This window comes from Anabrus simplex, chromosome 14 (genome assembly GCF_040414725.1).
Source record: "Anabrus simplex isolate iqAnaSimp1 chromosome 14, ASM4041472v1, whole genome shotgun sequence".
In the NCBI taxonomy this organism is placed as follows: Eukaryota; Metazoa; Arthropoda; class Insecta; order Orthoptera; family Tettigoniidae; genus Anabrus; species Anabrus simplex.
The window spans coordinates 15637510-15657490 of NC_090278.1; the positions used below are offsets into that span (position 1 = coordinate 15637510).

At 43.3% G+C, this 19981-nt stretch overlaps 1 protein-coding gene across 5 annotated transcripts in view; it reads right to left on the bottom strand.

The window, feature by feature from the left end:
* Positions 1–19981, bottom strand: part of LOC136885366 (zinc finger protein ZFP2) — a 138131-nt gene that overhangs the window by 102434 nt on the left and 15716 nt on the right. Inside the window, exons 3-4 of one of the 5 annotated variants that reach the window (XM_068230373.1) lie at positions 18689–18902; positions 12402–12598 (exon numbers count right to left, since the gene is read on the bottom strand). The exons of 1 other annotated variant lie outside the window; for it this stretch is intronic. The gene's annotated coding sequence lies outside the window, so the exon portion shown is untranslated. Of the gene's footprint in view, positions 1–12401; positions 13761–18688; positions 18903–19981 lie in introns of those variants that run through there. 3 more of the 5 variants (XM_068230375.1, XM_068230374.1, XM_068230377.1) reach the window with 3 other exon arrangements.

A 19981-nucleotide genomic window follows, 5' to 3' on the forward strand; every position in this document is an offset into this window, starting at 1 on the left:
TAGCTATACACGTGTCCTGTGGCACACGACAACACGTTCTACAATGACTGTCGGCTGAGAAATCACGGTACGAAGTGGGCCAATCGCCAACGCCGTGTCCCATTTATCGTTCGCTACGTGGGCAGCACAGCGGCGTATTTCACATCATGAACATACCTCAGTGACGTCAGTCTACCCTGCAATTGGCATAAAGTTCTGACCACTCCTTATTGATGCTGCATTTGCTCTGTCAGTCAGTGTATATATATTACTATGGGCTACTTTATTATTCAGTTATCATGAAGATTATAAAGTAGCATTGTACCTCATCTCTTACCTAGTTCTGGTACAACTACAAAAAGACGACATGGAACGTTTTTTCATCCCATCGGGATGTGGGAAGACAAATAGTTTACTCAGAGCCATTGCCTCTATAAATGGCATTCGCTTCGAGGATATTTACGTTTTCTGATAGTCACTCTATCATCCGCTATATACAATTTTTCAAATTGTAATGCACGATCTGGCTAAAGATGGAATGAAATATTTTTCTATTTAATGCACATGAGCAAGTATAATCACCGGATGATGTGCTTCCCAATTCTCTAATGATCTTTGACGATGTCGCCACAGAACAGCCAAACGTTGTTCGTTCATACCTTATCTATTTTTATCAAACCTATTCTCGTGTGCCTAAGCAGGTGATACGCGACAAAGCAAATATGATTGTGTTTTTTCGGCAAGATGAGCGCAACATGCGACATGTGTATGACGATCTCGATAACGTTGATATGACAATCAATGACTTTAAAGGTATGTGTGCGACATGCTGGTCATCACATCGTTACGGCTTTTTAGTTATTGATAAAGAAGGTGATGTTCATTGCGGACGATATCACATGGGTTTTGTTCATCTTATATGCATTAACACAGATTTACCGACAGCACGTGATCAATAACCGCTATCATGTCAACATATAGCAAAGGGATTACAAAACATATAATCCGTGATCGAAACAATATAAGACGAACATTTTTAGAGCTTAAACGTATTCAAACAGACACTGATTTGTTTTTGGAAACGCCACCAGGAACACCACTTTAATTCTTTAATTCTACTTCATTCCCCCAGTCTACTACAAGTTTTGTTTCTATGCAATCATCTTAAGAACAAGAGAATCATGAACAAGAAATGCATGAAGAAGAACAAAAACATGACCAAGAAAAGCATGAAGGAGAAGAGAAGTGGGATGAGGAGAAGCAGCATAGGTATGAAGAACAAGATGAGGAGGAAGTGGATGAGGAAGAAGAACTTAACGATACTTCACCATATAAGCGTGTTAAGATTTTACCTACAGATGTTATTGCTGAAACACCTACTACATCAACACCAGATCTACCTGTGTTTATGAGGACATGATCACGCCAGAGTACAGTAATCAGTTTAAGACTTTTATTCGAAATACCTATCTACCTCTCCTTGATCCTTATATAGAAAAACTCTTTACAGGACAACCTGATAGAGCCTACAGTATTCGCTATGAAGACGAATGTTTGTGGACAGTTAATGCAAATGTTATGATTAATGGCAAGACTCATAGCTACGGTGTTACCTGTAAACCTACTAAGGCTCTCTTAGGACTCCTTTCCTCACGAATACCTGATAAGGATATAATATTAAAGATTATCTTAAGAATTATAAAGCAATAATTTTGCTACTGATGCAACATGACGCAATTACAATAGGATGGAATCTGTGAATGCCATTAATAGTCTCAATAATCGAGAGTTCGTTTCTAAGCTGTTTCCGTCACATCAACCAACTGCACGTCGTCATTGCCTTTGTTACCGTATGTAGACGTAAGATACTGGAACGACGCTCACTTACTCGTTGAGCGATTACAACTTTTAAGAGCTTCGCAAGGAGCTGGTCACAGAAGTCACGAATCAAAAATTGTAGAAATACAGAGAGAATTGCGTCATGCGTGTATTATTCAATAATAGCTCGTCAAGATAATCACCACACACGAGTTACATAAACTAGCACGCCACATCTACTGTCGCAGACGCGTTATTACGCGCGGAAGAAATTATCTCTGGCAAGCAGACATAGTAGAAATGATTCTATATGCCTCTAGCAATAAGGGGTATAAATATCTACTTACCGTCGTCGATGCGGACTATAAGTTGGCTTTTGCACAACCTGTGCGTTCTAAGGCATCAACTAAAGTCAAAGACGGATTTAAACATATTGTTAAACAATCAAAACGCTGCCCTTGAAATTTTATTTGAAGTGATCAAGGTAACAGTTTTAGAACAAGGATTTTTCTTCTTACCTCAATTTACTTGGCATTCATCACTAACCTACGTAAAGCAATTTCAAGGCAAGTGTTGAGGAAAGCTTTAATCGTACACTCAAGACGATGATGTGGCGAGAATTTACAGCTCAAGGTGCTTTTCGTTGGATTGAACTGCTACCTAGACTCCTGTCTATCTGCAACAATACACCTCATCGCACTATCGGCACAAAGCCATGTCTTGTTACTAAGAACACACCACGCTGAGATGCTATTAATCTTGTAATGAAAATGGCTGATAATCACCGCCATCGCTTTAAAAAGGTGATATCTTTCGCATCAGCAAACTGGGGTACAGAAGATTTTCAAATCAGGATTGTTAAGCTTACTAATCCCGTTACGTATTTACTACGCGATTTCACAGGACAGCCTATTGAAAGAGGATTATACATCGAAGAACTTCAGAAAACAAAATATCTTGATCAATATATAATCGAGTGTGCTATTCGTCATTGTAGAATTAAACTGTAAGGCAAGTGGCTTGGTTTTAATAACAACTCCATTTCACGGATTAACAAGGAGGATTTATTTAAATCGTGGGGTTATTTATTCTCGAAACTCTACCCATCCTTTCTTCTGCGGCATAAGGCAAGTTTAAACTTGCAAGTCAACATTATTACTGCTAGTTAGTTTACGACATGCTGTAGGGTAGTGTTAATTTTAACAAATCAAACGAAATCTGCAATATGTGACATACTGGCATTTAGTTTAGTATATATACGTTTTTCTTTCTTCAAATAGATCTGTTCTGTCTCTTCCTACATAGATTATTTCTACTGTCTTCGCTGCTTGATGCCACCATCCAGTAAGAGATTTCCTTTCACTGCACCGACAACGACAAGTGCTGCTATCTTCTCAGCAACTGTAGCATTAGGTGACGACACACGATGCATAGATTTAAGGTACAGATTTTCGTAAGCTACACGTCTTAGTTCAGGATCGATTTCAAGATAGCAATGTCATGCTCTTTGCAGGCAAAATCTAACATATTAATACCAGGATCACCACGTGCCCAGTGGACTTCAAGTCGAGTTCCGGGTCCACAGTACTGGTAACTAGGAAGATAAAGCACGAAAGGATGAAGACCAATCACTTTATTGATGTGTCCATGCCAAGCATATTTCTTGACCTTTCTCCCAGCACGTTTCTCCACCTTCTTCTGAGACATCTTGTTTACTCTCTCCCCAGCCATGGTCAGTGTTTATGAGCGGGGAAAACTCGTTTCTTTTAGGTCCGTGATAGAGTTTAATGAGCTGTCATGTACGGTACTGTCTCACTGAATGTCTCCTAGCTAAACTCACTTGTTCATGATGAAAATTAAACGTTTCAAGCTCTGACAAAACAAGATCGTGAGACCATTCACAAGGCACCCTATCCTAGATCTTCTTTACAGCATTCGCAGCTACGTTGACCAAAATGTCTTTGAGAGTGCATTCAAATTCTCTTCCGTGAATGTGTTTAGTTTCTTTTTGCATGCATATGTAAGGGTTATTCTGCCCGAAGGCAGGTCCGAACCTCCGCAGAGGTGTTCCTGAGCCGGAGTTTACGTGCGGTAGGGTGGCCAGTTCCTTTCCGCTCCTCCATTCCCTTACCCCCACCAACATCGCGTGGCAACCCATCCAACTCCTGAACACGCCCAATGTTGCTTAACTTCGGAGATCTCACGGGATCCGGTGTTTCAACACGGTTACGGCCGTTGGCTTGCATGTATAAAGCCTCTTCAAATGCGTTTCACTTAGTATTAGGTAGAAATGACATGATGTCTTTACTCTACAAATATTTCTTTCACACTGACGTCTTTTCGTCACTGCTATTAACGTATGTTTTTCACCTCCGGTATGCAGTGCAATACACCAACCGAAGAGCATGCACGACGAGAAGACTGTTTAATTGCTTATCCACAATGCTCCTTGCGATGAAATTTAAATGATAGACATCCTAATTCATGCATGTCGATAATTTTACATGTTGATGGTAGATACTCAGGCAACCATTCCTTCTTTTCATATCCCTTTTAAAAACCAGATCTGTTCTTGAAAAATGTGCGTTAATGATCATAGATAGAAAGCGACAAATAATTCCTTTTTCTTCCCACTGCAGAACTCACTTTTTTCTATCCATTGTGTCTGCCTTTTGTCTTCATCTGTTTGCAAACAAACTGACAAGTTTTGGTGCCCTCAACACAGTGCAATCCAAAACAGCCACCTCTTCGAACACAAATTTGTTGCCGTTCATTTTAAAGTCTTTTACATCAACTATTAATGTTCTTGTCATGATGGAAGAAAACGCTCTAAATTCTACCAGGTACCCCAGAACTAAAGGAAATATACACACTTATAATATTTATGAACGCTAGAGTTCACTAGAGAGTGTATTTCTTCACGAAAAAGTCTAATCATGCATAACAATTTCGAATAATCGCTGCATGTTAAAACGGAAATTCTAAATCGCCCGCGCTTATTACGTCACAGCTCTGCCACTACTCCAAGGGGAGGAGGCGACAAAGAGCCTGCGTGATGTGCTCTTCCAAAATGGCGTCTATGAGGGGGAAGGGCATCTTGCCGTACAACTAGGCTACATGAGATGGAAGGAATGGCATAAGACCGTAAAACAAGGCCCTGTATACTAAATGGCGACAGTGAGGGGGAAGGCAATCTACCCGTAAAACTACGAAAGTTGAGAAGGAGGCAAGGGAATAATACCGTAAAATTGGGCCCTGTGAGATTAGACCATCCAAAATGGCGACCGTGAGGAGGTAAGGGCGTCTGACGTTGTAACTCGTCACAAGATGGTGACTGTGTGGTGAGGTCGCTCGAAAATTGCGTCTTAGAGTAGGGAAGGGCATATACCCGTAAAACTAGGTCTCCTGAGGAGGAGCACCAGACCGTAAGACAGGGATCAGGATGGCGACTGTGTGGTTAGGCCCCTCCAAATAGCGTGTGTGATGAGGGAAGCGCATCTGTCCGTAAAACTGGGTCAAGATGGCGACTTGAGGTTAGGCCTCAAAAATGACATATGTGCGGAGGGAAGGACAACTGGCCGTAAAACTAGGCCCAAGATGGCGACTGCGTAGTTTGGCCCCTCCAAAATGGCGTCTGTAAGGGGGTAAGGTTATCTGGCCGTGAAACTAGGCCCAAGATGGTGACTGAGTGGTTAGACTCCTCTCAAATAGCGTCTGTGTGGAATGAAGGGCACTGACCGTAAAACCGGGCCCATGATGGTGACTGTGAGGGTAGACCCTCCAGAATTTCGCCTGTGAATAGCGATGGACATCTGACCTTAAAGCTGAGCTCTGTAAGTTCAGACCCCTCCAGAATGGCGACTGTGAGGTGGGAAGTGCATCTGGCCATAAAACTGCAGCCTGTGAGGTTAGGCTCCTCCAGGAAGGTGATGGGAAGGGCATCTGGACGTAAAACTAGGTCTTCTAGGATTAGAAAGGGCATCTGGCCGTAAAACCAGGCCCTGCGAGTTTAGGCCCCACCAGGAAGGCGCCGGGAAAGTCATCTGGCCGTAAAACTAGACCCTGTGGGGTTAGGCCCCTAAAGGATGGCGCCGGGAAGTCATCTGGCCGTAAAATTAGGCCCTGTAAAGTTAGGCCCCTCCAAGATGAAGATGGGAAAATCATCTGGCCGTAAAACCAGGCCCTGTGCGGTTAGGCCCCTTCAGGATGGCGCCGGTAAGGGCATCTGGCCGTAAATGTAGGCCCTGTGATGTTAGGCCCCTCCGGGATGGCGATGGGAAGGGCATCTGGCCGTAAAACTAGGCCATGTAAGGTTACGCCCCTTCAGGATGGCTATGGGAAGGTCATCTGGCCGTAAAACTAGGCCCTATGAAGTTAGGCCCCTCCAGGATGGCGCCGGGAAAGTCATCTGGCCGTAAAACTAGGCCCTGCGAGGTTAGGCCCCTCCAGGATGGCGATTGGAAGGGCACCTTGTCATAGAACTAGGCCATCTGAGATTATGAATGGCATCTGGCCGTAAAACCAGGCCCTGTGAGTTTAGACCCCTCCAAGATGGCGCCGGGAAAGTCATCTGCCCGTAAAACTATGCCCTGTGAGTTTAAGCCCCCAAGATGGCGACTGTGAGGATAGGCTTGCTCTCGTACGCAAAATCCGCAAACCACCATGCCCCTACTACTCAACTAGGAGTGAATTACCTCGGTCAGGACCCTCTACGCCAACTAGTAGGGGTCAATGAACTCGGGTGCTGACTCACCACAGAAAATGCTGACGCAAGTGATTTAGAATCGGCCTTGCCCTACTACTCTGATGAAATATTCTTTATCGAAATCATCCAGTAGTATTAGAATACAACATGTTTCTCGTTATGATAGAATGATTAGAAGGTATATTTCCTTAAAGCTGATGATACACGTCTTACTTTGCATATGTGACACACATGATATTCTTGTTTAAATTTTGTAGTTCATTATCTAGAATTGCATTGAGTCTAATAGGTAAGAATACTTTAAAATTTTCACAAGTACAGAGTATGTGACTTGCAAATCTATAATATTGCAATGAAATTATACGGCATCATTCGTTTACAGATAACTCACCAAGGCATAGAATTTCAAGGCATCAACCAATACTGTTAATTGCATCTATGCTATAAAGATAAATGAAGTGAATGAATTGTGTCGGAAGCATGCCACTTTAACCTCTTAAATAAGTTCTATACTTGTAGCTCATGGAGAAAAGAAAAAAGCAGTATCAGTTTTACCCTAAAATACATAGGATACATTTAAGCCCCTACCAGCGAAACAAATGATCACACATTCATTAATAAAATCCTAAACTTACCGCTTGAACCTCTTGAAAGTACTTTTAAATTATAGCTCATCCAGAAAAGAAAATTAATTTCACCTTTCGACTGTTTTGATTTTCAACTTCTTTATGAAAGTTTCTAACTATTAATTAGCGTGTACAATACTTGTAAGTCATGAAAACTGCGTGTTTTGCTCTAATATGCACCGTTTACCGAATTTTTAACTTGATGAAATTTCATCTTATAACTTTCTTCTTTTGCCATATATTCCAGCTAGGAAATAGCTGGTAAGAACGTATTTACTTGTAGGGGCATAGAAATTGTCCGTTTTTCTTTAGAACGCACTGTTCACGTAACTGACGTGCGAAAAGGGGGAGGGGCTTACGGTAAGCTGTTTCCAATATGGCGGTGAGATAGTGACGGGAAGTAAACATGACAGTGATCGGGTGTGCGTCTGTAGGATTTATTAAGTATTCAAAATGTCTTTGGTGTCGTATGCGCAACTGTTGAGAGTTGTCGGAGATTTCACGCGTCCATTGGTGGAAGGGAAAGAAATATTCAAGCGTAATTACTTGATATGTGTAGTTTGAAAAGTTTGAAACCGAAGATGAAACTGGTGTTGTAGCGTTGTGTTTACAATCATGCCACATCGATTCAAAACAGCACAAAGTTAATGTTGTCTTGAACAAGGGGGTGAAAATGTGAAGTGGAACTGTATATGTAAAGAGGGTTTGTCAGAGAAATGTTACCGTTGACACGCTGATTCACCTTAACAGTTAAGCTACTGTAATTTACCACTATTAGAGGTTATGGAGTAATTTCTTGTTGATTTGGTCCATGCCAAAGCCTTAGCCAGGTGACGGGGGAGTTACCTGTTTTGTAAACTGTAATCTTGGGGAAGAAAGAAAATAATAATTCTACTAAGTAAATGTTGTAAAGCAAATAAATCCTAAGCTTTATACAGGCTTGTGTTGGAACAGCCCACATAAACTTAATGTTCTTCCATTTTTACCATCAGCACAAAATTTAGAACTTAGAACCGACAATAATAAGTATACAAATTATAACTACCTACAGAATATGTAGACCAAAGATGGAAAATTATAATTTAAGAGTACCGTACTATAACCTCTACAGCCACAGCTGTTTGGGGTTGAAGTATACTTGGTTTGTCCAATTCTACCAAATAATTAGGTTATGGCTTCTAATTTAAGATGACCGGGCGAGTTGGCCGTGCGGTTAGGATCGTGAAGCTGTGAGCTCGCATCCGGGAGATAGTGGGTTCGAACCCCACTGTCGGCAGCCCTGAAGGTGGTTTTCCGTCGTTTCCCATTTTCACACCAGGCAAATGCTGGGGCTGTACCTTAATTAAGGCCACGGCCGCTTCCTTCCCATTCCTAGACCTTTCCTTTCCCATCGTCGCCATAAGACCTATCTGTGTCGGTGTGACTTAAAACAAATAGCAAAAAAAGTTAATTTATGATGGAAAAATACTACATATTAAATGCAGCGCTTAATTACTACCAGTTAAAGATATTACTCACATGTAGATAGTTAATTTACTGTCGGCTGTTACACATATGAAGAAGTTTACAAAGAGCGGATTACATTCTATGTGCGGCACAGAAGTATTAGGCTACAAGTTTATCAGTATTTTTGATGTAGCTAAATCTTTGTGAATACAAATTAGAGACAATAAGTATCAATGAGTATAATAAACAGTACCGATACCTACGCTGTGGAAAGAAGTCGTCTTCACAAGAATGCAGACTGCACACTGTCATATATCGCGTAACGCGTTTTCCAATTGACAGCGCGGAAACCCATCTTTCTCTCTGAACTTTTTGTACAGGAAAGTAGTGAACAGATTTCGCATCCGTTTTATACGATTTGCAACCGTATACAGAGCAGTACTTCCTGAAATTTGACAATTTTCTTTCTGTTTCCATCACGACGTCAATGCTTCGCCATGTAAATAAATCTCACCAGTCACTATGTTGCAGCTTCAACATTCTACCGCGTGGTTGCGCCATCCAACTTTTCTGACGTCAATAGGGAGGGCAGCCTGTTACGAGGATGTAGGAGGGAAGATCAGAAAGTAAGTTGCACTTCCCAGTTATGGCCATTTATTACGGTACCCCACCTATAGAGCAGCACACTGTAACGTCACTTTTCCACATAGTTTCCAAGAGACTCCAAACATTTCTGCGAACGCACAACCAACTTGTCGATGCCGGATTCATAGAAATTTCCTCCAGCGTTCTGCAACCACTCGGAGACAGCGGCCTTCACCTCATCATCGGTCTGGAAACGTCAACCACCGAGCTCCGTTTTGAGCTTACCGAACAGACAAAAGTCACATGGCGCTACGTCGGGACTGTAGGGTGGATGTTGCCAGACCTCCCACTTGAAACGCTGCAGCAGTTCTTTCGTTTGGCGGGCATTGTGAGGTGTTGCGTTATCGTGCAACAAAATCACACCGGCGCTCAATTTCCCTCGGCGCTTCTCTTTAATCGCTTTAGGCGACCGGTGCAACGTTTGACAATATAACGCCGCGTTGATCGTCGTTCCTTTCGGCATGAATTCCTCGCGCAGCAAACCCTCCATGTCAAAGAACACTGTCGCCATAACCGTACCGGCTGAAGGTTGAACCTTGGCCTTCTTTCGTTTTGGTGATGAAGGGTGCACCCATTCCATTGATGTTTGCTTTGTTTCGGGGGTGAAGTGGTGGACCCACGTTTCGTCGCCTGTGATGATTCACCGCAGAAACCAGTTGCCGTCTGCGGCATAGCGTTGTAAAAATGCACATCGGTGAGAAGACATGGGACCCATCTTCGACACAGCTTACGATATCCAAGGTCCTCGTGAACAATGGCAAACACACTGCCATACGACATGTTCAGCAGCGTCGCGATTTCTCTCAGTTTAATGCGCCGGTTCTGTCTAATGATCGTATTCACACTGTTGACTTTTGCACGGGTCGTGGATGTTGCGGGCCTGCCTTCGCGATGGTTGTCCGTGATATCCGTGCGTCCGGCTTCGAATTGCTAATCCCACTTTACGATACCTTGTCGGTAAATGGCCCGCTCCCCATACACAGCACTAATTTCACGATGAATATCCGTGCAATTCTTCCTTCTGGCCCATAGGAATCGGATTGTCGCACGCACCACATATTTCGAGTGAACGTCCAATTGACGCGCCATTGCATTTGGCCGCTATTCACAAAATACTAGGAGAGACACCACAGCGACCTGTCTAAGAGAAGTGTGGGCAGTGTCTGTCCTTTCTCCACGGTGCCCACGTTTGCGACACACAGCGCGTTGCTGTGGCGCGTCAGTGCAACTTACATTTTGATCCACCTACGTAGCTGCCGAACTTTCACCATTAGCCGTATAAAACCAATGTGTAGTGACCATCTTGCCTCATGATCCCTAACGCAGCTCCTCCAGCGTTAGCCCCATAAGGGGAACGAATAGCAGCCATTTTACCTGGTAGCCCGTTCCTACTCCCTAAAAGTTAGGCTGATAAAACGAGTAGGTGATAAATTACAAGTTGTGAGCCCCTCAGATAGCTCTCTAGGGTTAAATCTAAAATAATAGGGTGGAGCAGGTATCTTGCTCAGCAGCCCTTGCCTCAATTCTCGAAAGTGAGGGGGATAAAACTAACAGGTCATAATTTACAAGTTGTGAGCCCGTGAGGTAGTTGTCTAGTTAGTTCTATACCAATAGAGTATAGCAGCCATTTGTCTAGCAACGCTAGCCTCAGTACCTTAAATTTGGGGTGATAAACTAACTGGTCATAAGTTACAATTTGTGGGCTCCTAATGTAGTTCTCCGAAGTTACCCTATAAGAACAAGGTTTCACAATATTCCGTGGCCCAGATCCTTAAAGTCAGTTTCATATAACCAATGTATAGCGGTCATCTTGTCTCGGGAGTCCTAGCAGTAGGTTGTTGCGCGCGGCCGACATCGTGCCCAATAGCAAATACGCAAGCCTCCCCTACATTAACCCCATTTTTAAAGGATTATTTAAGTGTCTGGTCTCAAGTAAACTTACCTAGAATATCTACGCTGCTGACTGTCTTCAACTTTTAGTACAACTTCCATATTCCAGAGCGGTTCAACCACTTCACTCACATGTTACTGCGCTGTACTAAGGCCCAGTTTCATCAACAAGTGTTAACACTGCTGTTAAGGAGACTTAACACATAATTCAACAACATGGTCGTCTCACCAATAATTGTTGACTGGAACAAACTGGTAATATTTGTGTTAAATTAACATGGCAGCAGCTCTGTGTTAAATATCTTAAGAGCTGCTAAAATTCCTGCTTTATGAAGACTATATATAAACTGAGGAAAATCCATACTGAGAAAAAACGACTTTTTAGAGTTGTCGGAATACAGATTTCTACAAAGATATCTAATTACCAAAGCCATAATGACTAAAGTACTAGAAGAAGTAGAAAAAATGTTAGAGTTTCCAACAGACTGAAGCTTATCAGTATCTCCAGTGCAGCACTTGCTTATAGTTTTTACAAGGAGAGGTCGGACCCTACGTCCAAACTATTTCAACGAGCTTAATGTAGCTGTTGGGGGACACTGAACAGGAACAGTAACTCGTGTATAAGGATATAGGTCAATACGCTTTTGGTTTTCAAAAAATTGAGGACAAATATCACGAGGCAGGATCCACTTCGGACAGAGTGGAGGTGATAGAACACTCACAGGCGGGCACATTTTATTAAACATACCAGGTCAGTAAGGTAATATCTCCGAACAATTGATGAATCCTCCGATTCCAAATCAATGTGTATATAGTTGGAGAGTTGCAATATAGTCAAGCGGACGGTGAGCGAGTTGTTACCGTACTTGTCTATGAACCGCGATGGCGTGAGTTCAAATCCAGCCGCAGCTACGATTTTAAAAATATCAAATTATTTTTGAGGGAACGTGATAGTAAAAATGAAAATAAAAACATTAATCAAACCGCAGTGAACTTTATTTTCTACCTCAAATTAACATGTAGTCCGCCCATGTGGTATAATGGTTAGTGTGATTAGCTGCCACACACGGAGGCCCGGGTTCGATTCCCGGCTCTGTCATGAAATTTGAAAACTGGTACGAGGGCTGGAACGGGTCCACTCAGCCTTGGGAGATCAAGTGAGTAGAGGGGATTCGATTCCCCCCTCAGCCATCATCGAAGTGGTTTTCCGTGGTTTCCCACTTCCCCAGACAAATGCCGGGATGATACCTAACGTAAGGCCACAGCCGCTTACTTCCCTCTTCATTACCTACCCCTTCCAATCTTCCCATTCCTCCATAAGGGCCCTGATCAGCATAGAAAGTGAGGCCGCCTGGGCGAGGTACTGGTCCACCTTCTCAGTAGTATCCCCGACCCAAAGTCTCAGGCTCCAGGACAATGCACTTGAAGCGGTAGAGGTGGGATCCCTCTCTGAGTCCGTGGGGAAAACCAACTCTGGAGGGTAATTGGACTATGAAAGAAAGAAAAGAAGGTAAGAAATTAACATATATATACACACACCCAAGAGATCCAGCAGTAACTGTGAGAAGTTTCGGCCTATGTTAATTTCATGTAAAAATAAAGTGTACTGCAATTTGCGTAATATTTTTATTCCCTTTATTATCTTCACGTTCCCTCAAATATTAATTTATTTTGTACAAGAATTATATCTACAATGAGACACGAACTCACATCTACGAGGTTTTCAGGCAAGTACGGTCACAACTAGGCCAGCACTCTGGTTGACTGTGATGTAACTCAATATATGTGTTACATTGGAATCGGGGTTCATCAATTTTTCAGATATTATTGGCCCTTTACTGCATACTGTTGCCCGAGGCAACATACAACTTTTCACCTGTATAAATGTAAATAGATTGTGGACAGAGGTAGTTTTACAGCACACCTTCAACTGTACAGTCATTTAAAGACATATACCAGTGATGCCTTGTTTATTTTTTACACATAACATAAGACAAAACAGCCCTACAACCAAAGGTGCTCCTTTCACCCCGTCAGCGTCCACGCGTACCAACCACCGTTTATTTTCCGTGGGCCCTCCCCATCACATTATCACAGGCTTCAGGAGTACCTCTGGCTCAACCTCAAAGACATAACCGACCTACGGTCGTGCAAGTATACTTGCGCCTTGCATCACGTACCCATGGCCAGTAGGCAGTAATGTTCGGTCTTTGAATGTTAAAAGCTTAGCGTGAAATGGCCAGTAGGCAGTAATGTTCGGCCTTTTCTTTGAATGTGAAAATCTTAGCATGAAATCGTGAAAAATCGTATATATACCCCGTTATGGCAATCCACATCACATACGAGTGTTAAGCTATTAGCCCCAGTTAAGAATTGCTGGTAAATCTAAAACACTGAACGTAAGTTGAACATTGAAGCTTGAAATTTTCTTCTCCAAACGAAAACGAAAAATAATTCATGCAGTAAAGGGTTAGGTTGAGGACCTGACATGTTTAAGTAAAAAATTCGCCTTTTAGTGTTCCATTACCTTCAGCGGATCCTGCGTCATGACATTTGACCTAATTTCTTCCGAAAATGAAAGCGTATTGACCTAAACACTTATACACGAGTTACTGCTGAGTGCCCCCCCCCCCCACAGGTATATTGAAGCTCGGTGAAATCTGTTGACCGCAGAGTCTGATCTCTCCTTGTTAGATGTTTCATGTAACTGTAGGCAACTATGTTCACGAGTGCAAGACAAGAGTGTGTAGAATCCCTTAAAGAATTCCTGCTGCCATTGAAGCATTAACAAGGCATTACACTATTTTCCCCGCAATGCCCGAAAATCATTCAGTACTTATCAATTATCACCTTTCCCCGGTGATGTAGGGACCTTAGATTGCACGCATATAAGAATAGACTATACCGAATGTTGTGATATTCATTCATTTTTTAAACACACGCGCATACTTTCAATTTGAAGCAATAACGACATTTGTCTCGCAATCATTATTATAACGCTTTTGTTGCCTCTTACTTGTCATGTTTATGTCCTAGCGGTCTCCGGTAACCATAACCTCTCATAATGTCAACCATGTGTGACAAAATACTACTTCAACACACCACGAGGATGCTTTATGTAAAGAACAAAGGATGCTCACCGCCAAACGCGTTCAGATATCTTACGGGAATGCTTTAATTTGTTTTCAGTTTCGTAAAAATATTAAAAATGTGTTCGTGAAACTGCATACTTTTAACCGCAGTGTTAAATTAATAACAATTTTTAGTTAACATTACCTAAGTTGAAGAAATCGCGCCTAAATCACTACAGAAACCTGTTACTGTACTCAACACACAATGCATCAGAAATCAGCACGTGCTCCGGACTACCCGAGAACAAAGGAGGCAGTGAGCAGCTAATTTAATCACAAGGCAGATTGTTCTGGGGACAAAACAAACACATATTTTACAGTTTTATTATCTTACAATAAGTTTTTTACATAGGTACAAACGTCAGAACTTCAACTTCCAGCTCGCACCACAACACAAAAGTGCCATTCTGTGGCAGGGTCCCTCACTGTTGTAGTACTGACTTTCCTACCCTCCGAGGAGTATGTAGCGACTGAACTGCAGATAGTGGGAGCCACACTAGATTATTGTTGTCGTGTAAACCTTTGTATTTTCCGAGTAACTTTCTTCTTTGTTGAGCACTGCTCTAGGAAGCGTACCACCTCGTGGTGACCCGACAATTTAGCAACGGCCAGAGGAGTGTTACCAGCTCTAGTCTTAACATTGAGAATTGTGGGGTCCAGTGTGACGAGGTGCTTCACTACCTCAAGGTGACCACTCCGTGCAGCCCAGTGTAGTGGAGTGTCACCATCACTAGTCGTAACATCGAGAATAGTGGGGTCCAGTGCGGTGATGTGCTTCACTACCTCAAGGTGACCGTGCACTGCAGCCTCGTGTAGCGGAGTGCGACCATCACTAGACTTAACATTGAGAATAGTGGGATCTAGTGTGGTGAGGTACTTCACTATATCAAGGTGTCCGCGCAGAGCAGCCTCGTGTAGTGGAGTGCGAACTCCACTAGTCTTAATATTGAGAAGAGTAGGGTCTACTGTGATGAGGTGCTTCACTACCTCAATTTGGCCAAATAGTACAGCCACATCTAGTGGTGTGTGAGAATAACTAGTCTTATATTTGAGTATAGAGGGGTCTGAAGTGGTGAGGTACTTCACTATCTCAAGGTGACCACGCCGAGCAGCCAGGTGAAGTGGAGTCCAACCATTACTACTCTTATTAATCAGAATAGTGGGATTTAGTGTGGTGAGGTACTTCACTACCTCAAGGTGACCCTTGTTTATAGCTAGGTACAATGCAATGTAACCATCTCTAGTCTTAGCATTGAAAATCGTGCTGTCTAATGTGGTGAAGTACTTAACGATCTCAATGTGACCGCGCCATGAAGCCAGGTGTAGTGGAGTGTAACCATCACTAGACTTAACATTGGGACCCCTGCGATCTAGTGTGCTAAGTTCCTTCACTACCTCAAAGTGACTAGTCTTAACATTGACACTAGAGTGGTCTAGTGTGGTGAGGTGCTTCACTACATCAAGGTGACCGTGCAGTGCAGCCTCGTGGAGTGGAGTGAGACCATCACTAGTCTTAACATTGAGACTCCTGCGATCTAGTGTGGTGAGGTGCTTCACTATCTCAATGTGACCCTCCCTTACAGCCAGGTGTAGTGAAGTGTAACCCTCTCTAGTCTTAACATTGACACTATAATTATCTAGTGTGGTGAGGTGCTTCACGACATCAAGGTGACCGTGCAGTGCAGCCTCGTGGAGTGGAGTGCGACCATCACTAGTCTTAACATTGAGACTCCTGCGATCTAGTGTGGTGAGGTGCTTCACTATCTCAATGTGACCCTCCCTTACAGCCAGGTGTAGTGAAGTGTAACCCTCTCTAGTCTTAACATTGACACTATAATTATCTAGTGTGGTGAGGTGCTTCACTACATCAAGTTGACCCTCCCTTACAGCCAGGTGTAGTGGAGTATAACCATCACCTGTCATGACATTGAGAAAAATATGGTCTAGTGTGGTAAGGTGCTTCACTACATCAAGGTGACCGCGCAGTGCAGCCTCGTGGAGTGGAGTGAGCCCATCACTAGCCGTAACATTGACACTCCTACGGTCTTGTGCAGTGAGGTGCATTACTACCTCAAGTTGACCTTCCCTTACAGCCAAATGTAGTGGAGTGTAACCATCTCCATTCTTAACATTGAGGCTAGTACGGTCTAGTGTTGTGAGGTGCTTCACTACCTCAAGGTGGCCCTCCCTTATAGCCAAGTGTAGTGGAGTATAACCATCACTAGTCTTAACATTGTGAATAGTGTGGTCTTCTGTGGTGAGGTGCTTCACGACTTCAAGGTGACCGTGTATTACAGCCTCGTGGAGTGGAGTGTGACCATCATTAGTCGTAATATTGAGACTCGTACGGTCTAGAATTGTGCAGTGCTTCACTACATCAAGGTGACCAAACTGCGCAGCTAGGTGTAGTGGAGTGTAACCATTACTGGTCATAACATTGTCAACAATGTTGTCTACTGATGTGAGGTGTTTTACTACATCAAGGTGCCCAAACTGGGCCGCCAAGTGTAGTGGGGTGTAGCCATCACCTGTCATAACATTGAGAAAAATATGGTCAAGTTTTGTGAGATGCTTTACTATATCAAGGTGACCGTGCATAGCAGCATCGTGGAGTGGAGTGTAATCTTCAATATTCGTAACATTGACGCTCCTACGATCTTGTGTGGTGAGGTGCTCTACTTCCTCAAGGTGACCCTCCCTTACAGCCAGGTGTAGTGGAGTATAACCATCACTAGTCTTAACATTCAGGCTAGTACGGTCTAGTGTGGTGAGGTGCTTCACTACCTCAAGGTGACCCTCCCTTACAGCCAGGTGTAGTGGAGTATAACCATCACTAGTTTTAACATTATGAGTAGTGTGTTCTTGTGTGGTGAGGTACTTCACGACTTCAAGGTTACCATGCACTGCAGCCTCGTGGAGTGAAGTGCGACAATCACTAGTCGTAACATTGAGACTACAGTGGTCTAATGTGGTGAAGTGCTCCACTGCCTCCAGGTATCCGCGCTGTGCAGCTATGTGAAGTGGAGTGAAACCGTCACTATTCTTAGTATTGATAAGAGTGTTGTCTAGAGTCGTGAGGTGTTTCACCACTTGAAGGTGACCGTACCGTACAGCCCAGTGTAGTGGAGTGTGATCACCAAGAGACTTAAAATTGAGACTAGTTTGATCTACACTGGTGAGATGCTTCACTACTTCAATGTGACCGCACTGTGCAGCCACGTGTAATGGGGTGTGTCCATAATTGTCCTTAACATTCAGAGTACTATGGTCTTGCATGGAGAGATGTTTCACTACTTCAATGTGACCATAACGTGCAGCCCAATGTAGTGGTGTGTAACCTCCACCATCCCTGACATTGAGACTAGTGTGGTCTAGAAAGGTTAGGTACTTCACTACATCAAGACGACCCTTCCAAGAAGCCACGTGGAGTGGAGTGTCACCATCACTAGTCTTAGCTTTGAGACTAGTGTGGTCTAGAGTGGTAAGATGCTTCACTACCTCAAGGTCACCGTTAATTACAGCGAGGTGTAGTGGAGTGTTGCCAGCATTAGTCTGAACATTAAGACTAGTGTGGTCCAGAGTGGTAAGGTGCTTCACTACTTCAAGGTGCCCTACTCGTATAGCCAGATGTAGTGGAGTGTGACCATCACTATTCATAGCATTAATACTACTATGGTCTAGAGTAGTGATGTGCTTTACTACCTCAAGGTGACCCCACCGAGCAGCCAAATGTAGTGGTGTATCACCATTCCTAGTCTTAACATTGGGACGAATGTGGGTTAGATTGGTGAGTTTCTTCACCATATCGAGGTGACCCCAGCGAGCAGCTGGTAAGAGAGCAAGACTCAGAACCTCCACACTCATACCTACTTCCTCCGCCAGGTACGTTACTATATCGATGTTACCCCACTGAGCAAACGGCATGAAATCACTGCCCAGCACCTCCCCACTCATACCTCCCTCCTCCACCAGGTACCTCACCACCTCCACATGGCCCTCTTTGGCTGATAAGAGCAGCGCAGGTAGTCCTCGACTGTGGATGCCGATGTTCACATCTATGTCGCACCATCCAAAGGAGAGACAGTCCTCTCGGCCCTGACTTTTTTCCTCTTCTATCAGAGCCTTCACGACGTGCAGCTGCCCCCTCTCTGCAGCATGGTTCAATGCAGTGCGCTTCCAGTCCTCAGAGTCATTTCTCTCAAGAAGGAAATTCACCACATTGATATATCCCTCTTCAGCTGCCCACTTAAGAGTTTGCTCAACGAACACATGACCTGGATCGTACTGGGAAAGCATCTCCCGCCACAATTGGCCTTCCTCCCTGTCACGCCACTAATCTCGCTGGCGGGAAAGTTTCACTCTCTTCTCACACGCCAACTTTCGCAGCTCAATAATCTTATCTCTGACTTTACACACAGTCTCCACCTGCTTCTCTCCTGTACCCTTACATGATTTCTCCATCTTCTTTAACTTCATCTCCAACGCTTCCTCCTGTTGTTGTATCATCACTTCTCTCTCTTTCAGTACTACTTCCCACATCCTCAGGTTGTTCTCCCTCTCTAGTCCATGATCCACTTCGGTGGTTTCTCTCAGCTGAAACTCCCCCATGTCCACGTGTTCCACCAGTGATTCATAGAGTGTCGCACACAGTTCGCACCGTGTCTGCAACAAACAGTAACACCTCTTATTAGCCAATCGTCCTCTTAAGATGGGGGCACTTTTAGTGGAACTGGCCACTTCCAGAATTACCTGAAAAGAAATGTTTTCAGTTACAAAATGCTACAGACACAGGAACTTTTTGTAGTTGTTCTAGTAACCTAATAGTTAGACCGAGTATTTCTGGAGCCAGGTCGTGAATGAGGAACTCTAAGGTGATGAATTAAACATTGATGTTGTTAGTATTGTAGAGGCCTGTCCTGCTGTTTTGAACACTCCAATGCCCAAGCTGCACTTCTCGGTATTGCCCGGGTACCTAATTAAATGTTAAGTTTTATGATTTTTATTAGCTGTTAAACCAGTGATGCACATTTTTTACATTTTTTTTGTAAAGTTAAATTATATTTTACTAACTATTGAAATTTCCAGTAATTTTTATGATGCGTTTAACGTTTTAATATTTGTTTGTTTCGCATTAATCATACTTCGTTCTTTTTGCAGCCCGGGTTTTCTGGGAAGTAGCTGATCATTTAAAATGAATAACAAATATAAGTGATGTACGTACGTGCACACAATTCAGACTGTCACAGAGTCTGTCACCAATCAGCCAAGGGACAGCGAAAACTGTGGACTCAACTCTAATCTCGGTCTGTTTGGACATTCTTATATTCACCCTTTCTCAGCCCCATGCTTCTTAAGAGGCTGAATGTGTACTTAAACGGCATCCGGATGTCACAATTCATCTCAGAGAGCCCAGAAATAGTGGATTTCACACTAACATGTTGCGTTTTCGATTATTTTTATAAGTAATAACCCTCTGCCCTAGGAATGCTAGTGTCATCATACCCCACCAGTATTATTTTCTAGAGAGTAAGTTCACGTCGTGCCGTTACAGATAAGCCTGAGGTTGATAATGGGATAGGAAAAGGCTAGGAATGGGAAGGAAGCAAATATAGCCTTCATTAAGGAAAAGCCTTATTTCAAACTGGGGAACCATGGAAGGCCATCTTCATGGCTGACTACAGCGGAGTACGAACCCACTATCTCCCGAATGCAAGGTAGGTGACTGGTAATTCGTACACTAT